The sequence below is a fragment of the Balaenoptera musculus genome, chromosome 18, assembly GCF_009873245.2.
Source record: "Balaenoptera musculus isolate JJ_BM4_2016_0621 chromosome 18, mBalMus1.pri.v3, whole genome shotgun sequence".
Taxonomy (NCBI): Eukaryota; Metazoa; Chordata; class Mammalia; order Artiodactyla; family Balaenopteridae; genus Balaenoptera; species Balaenoptera musculus.
In genome coordinates, this window is record NC_045802.1 from 62,866,477 (window position 1) to 62,871,506 (window position 5,030).

A 5,030-nucleotide genomic window follows, 5' to 3' on the forward strand; every position below is an offset into this window, starting at 1 on the left:
ATGTAGGTGGTCAGAGTTCTCAGTCATGTCACCACCCACATTTTCCTACCCCTGACCCCTGCTTGCAGGTAGGTGGGACCATATATCTTAATTTTGGACAATGGGATAAAGGTGGAAGTGATAAATGTAACTTTAGAGTTGTATTCTTAAGAAGAAAAAAATGCACAATCTTTCTTCCCATTCTCCCTCCCTTTCCAGTGCTTGGAAAGTGATAAAAGGATCCAAAGCAGTTACCATAAACCATAGGAAGAAAATTCAATGTTGAAGATAACAGAAGAACAAAATAATAGAACTCTAGGTTCACATCATTCCCTAGGGCCTCAGTCATAAACTGCTTATATTCAGACTGTTACAAAGAAATAGTCTATCTTTTTTTTTTTTTTCTTGGCTGCATTGGGTCTTCGTTGCTGCACACGAGCTTTCTCTAGTTGTGGCGAGTGGAGGCTACTCTTCGTTGTGGGGCGCGGGCTTTTCATTGCGGTGGTTTCTCCTGTTGTGGAGCATGGGCTCTAGGTGCGCGGGCTTCAGTAGTTGTGGCACACGGGCTCTAGAGTGCAGGCTCAGTAGTTGTGGCGCATGGGCTTAGTTGCTCCATGGCATGTGGGATCTTCCCGGACCAGGGCTAGTCTATCTTATTTAAACCACTTTCATTTTCATATGTTTTTCAACAGTTCAACCAGCATCCTAACTAAATCTGCATCTCAAAATTAGTATGTCTACTTCTCTGGTTACTAGATTTTTTTCTTTTTCACTTAAAAAGCACACTCAATCCTTTAGCACATCCTATGAAATCCTTCAAACCTCATCTCCAAACCTTCTACTTCTCTCTCCCTCCATGCCCACCACTCTAATTCCAGCCACCAGCATCTCTTGCCTAGAGTACTGTAGTAGCCTCCCATTCAGTCCTTGGTTTCACACTTCATCCCTCTTCAATCCATACTCTATCTAACTAAAGAATGGTCACTCTAAAACATGAAACAGGCCATGCCATTGCCCTGTATAAACTTTTCCTTTACACCTAAAATAAAATCCAAACTCTCTCCCATGGCATACAAACTGCAGTATGGTCTAACCTTTGCCCACCTCCACAGTGTCAACTCTTATCCCTCTCTTCTCCACTCACTGTGCTCCAGTCACACTAGCCTTCTTTGAATTCCTTGATAATCCAAAGGGATTCCCTCTTCAGTTGGCTCTCTGCACCTGATCTTTCCTCTACCTAGATTGTACCTCCCTCTGATCTTTATGATGTCTGACTTCTTATCATTCAGATCTCATTTCAGATGTTGCCTTGCATTCAGCCCTTTCCTGAGCACCCAATCTATTATTACGTTCCCTTCCCCTTCTTTAACTCTCTACTACGTTACCTGTATTGCTTTCTTCCTAGCACAGCACTTTCTGAAATAATCTTATGTTTTGGTTTGTTCATTTCTTATTTATTGTCAGTCTTTCCTACTAAAATTAAGCTCCATGAAAGCAGGGACTCATGTGCCTTGCTCATCATTACAATCTCAATGCCCACAACAGCACCTGGAACACAGCACACACTTAGAAACATGCATGAAGGAATGAAGGAAATGGAAGCACATTTGCTAATTGCTCTCCAAAGTGTCTAGAACATAACCAAAGAAAACTAAATCATAGGTCATGTGCTGTTGTTGAGTTGTTGATGAGTTGAATTCTCCCCTGACTCAGCTCTACAGTCCTAGTTTAGTATTGTCCAGGTCCTGAGGGAAGAGAGCCCTCCATACTCCATGAGCCTGAGATCCTCTGAATCCCATCAGCAGAGTTTCCTTCTCTTCTCTCACTCACACCAAAACCACAAGGGAGGGATACAATGCCAACTCATTTGGGAGTAGTAAGTGTGTCACAAAATACTTGATTGCATTTCATGCACTAACAATGACCGCAAATATCTAAACCAGCAACTTCATAGCCCTACCTAATTTGAATCTTGTTTCCCAGTTTATAACAAAATTTTTGTGTGGTTCACATTACTTCCTCTAAAGAGCCTAAGGGACAAAACTTTATAGACCGTTGAGCTGGAAGGGTCACAAAGCAAAAAAGTGTTAGAAATGAACTAGAATTTGACATTTTGTTTCATAGTCCAACACTCCCTCTATCTCACCATGGAAGATATCTATGGAAAACAGATGTATTCAAGCCTCTAGAATATAACCCTCCAGACCTTAAGATGTAAACCTGAAAAGCTGAGGAAGAATTTTGAAAACCATATACATATAAAAGAGTCTTGAGAATAAAGTTACTATATGTTATGTGTATAAAGATTGAGATTTAGTTCCCCAAATGTTCAGATCCAATATCACTCTGGGAGCCCAGAATGTGGAAGCTACATACAATGGACACCAAGGTGTTTTCTCCTTTCAGTTAATACCCTTCTCATCTTTGTGGCAATAGGAGACAGAATAAAGCAGAAAACATATATTCTAAATCCAGCAAAGTTAACACTTTAAACCTCATCCAGCACAAACATGGTAATATTACTTTGGGAATAATGAAAATTATAGTATTTAGAAAGAAAGAAAAAACAGAGTGAAAGAATCTAAGTGCATTGTGTGTTTCCTGAGTCAGAAAGATGTGAATTAAAACTACTGTGTTATTGGCAGTAGAGCCAATTGCTATTTATGTTATGCCAGGGACCTTTATTTGTCTCTCTTTATTTCAAGGATTTAACTGTTAAGAGAGAGAGCTACTGACCAATTAGAGAAGAAATGAGAAAAAGGATTAACAAGGTAGAGTGTCCAAAGTAGTAAGAAAACATGATACTACAGAAAGAGTATGGCCTCCAATCATCACCTCTGCTCTTTCTAAGCTGACTTTCCTCAGACAAGCTGCTTAATCTCTCTAAATTTCTCCTCTGCATCTATGAACAAGAAACTGTCATGCAATCTGTACCTAATATGTGTTCCAAAATAATGTATACTTCCCTAGTAGATCACCCCAATCATAGCCTTCCTGACCTTTTGCAAGTTTCACACTTTGTAAATCAGTTGCTATGTACAAAGTCACTGGAACAGCCGAGACTACTGTTAATAAATAGTGGTATGTTATATTATCTTCAACAGGTATTTCTCAATTCTATCTCCCCCTTTTTAATTGCCTTATCTCTTTTTAATTCATTTAAAATTATTTTTGCCCCTTATTTATATATCATCTAGACAAATCTGACTTAACCTCTTTTATATATGGATAAAATATAATAGAGTTGTTGGGTTATGAAACACCAGAACCATGAAAATTCATACTATGTTCCTTGGATTGTCTGGACTTGAGGTTAATTACAAAGTCTTTTTATACACAAACACACACATACACATATTTTATTAGTTCGGTTTCTTTGGAAAACCGTGACTAATAAAAATACATACCAAACATGTTACCACTGGATTTCTTGGAGCCAACAATACAGGTATTTGATACAAGTCAAAGACTGAATAAACCACAGGTTACTCAGAAGCCATTTTCTTCATTCTGAAAGGAAATGCTAGCCTATTGAGTATTATTTCCTGAAATGATACTTTTGCTGAGGCAGTTTCAACTGGGGCTCTTTCAATTCAGAGAAACAATTTCTCAGACTGCCTTACTGTTAGATCTACATTGACCAGTATTCAATCTACAGTAATAGTCATTACACACTGATACCTACTATGTTCCTGGTCCTTTTCACAACCCTGCAAGAAACATATTGTTATACTCATTTTAGAAGAAATTGCCCAGGTAAGCCCTTTATCCAAAGAGATACCTCAATCAACATTGAAAGGTAAAGAATATCAGTATGATAAACTACTAATTAACCACTTAATCAGTAAGCATTCATTGGACATGTTATGTGCATTGAATACATACCATGTTGCATTATGAAGGTCTAAGACAGGTCAGCAGAGATATATTTTGGAAAGATTTTCTAAAAGCCAAAAAGATGTCTCGTCAACTCTCAAATGTTCAGGAAAAAAACAGTTCATCAGAGATCCCCCTTCCCTAATCATTTAAGTTATAATTATTTTCCAAGCTCCTGCTTCACCAAAGACCTCCATTCTCTTATATCCAGCTGCCTAGTCGAAATCTCCACTTGACTGCATAACACATTAAATCTCAGAATTAACTTGTCCCTGGTTTCCTTCCTTTCATTACACACCAATTCCAATTGATCAACCACTGGTCCAAGGTTGTATCCTGAACCAGACGACAACTAAGTATTGCTCCTGGTAGAATCTTGAGCCAAGGCACCACCATCATTCACCAGGACTGCCGTTAGAGCCTCCTAATTTGCCTTCTTGCTTCTATTCTCGTTCCCCTTCCCCAGAAGCCAGAATGATCTTTCAAAGTTTAAATTAGGTTCTGTTACCCCTCTCCCCACTTACAAGACTCTGCACTTGTAATAAAAATCTAAACTCCTTCTCATAGCCTATAAAATTTAACCCTTGTTTTCCCTTTTGTTATCACCTTTCATCACACCCCAACTTGCTGACTGTACTTCAACCACACTGGCTTTATTTCTATCCCTGTATATGCTATTCTCTTTCCTGATTCACTTGTTTTCATCTCTCTAGAAGACTCTTTGTTATCTATCATCCCATTCTATCACCATTCAGTACCACCTAAAATGCCAATTCCTCAGATAGGTCTCCTGTAGATGCAAAAATTCTCAACAAAATATTAGCAAATCAAATCCAATTATACCATTATCAAGTAGGACTTATCCCAGGAATGCAAGGATTTTTCAGTATCCACAAATCAATCAATATGATACACCACATTAAAAAATTGAAGAATAAGAATCATATGATCATTTCAATAAATGCAGAAAAAGCTTTCAATAAAATTCAACACCCATTTATGATAACAACTCTCCAGAAGCAGGCATAGAGGAAAAATACCTCAACATAATAAAGGCCATATATGACAAACCCACAGCCAACATTGTTCTCAATGGTGAAAAACTGAAACCATTTCCACTAAGATCAGGAACAAGACAAGGCTGGCCACTCTCACCACTATTATTCAACATAGTT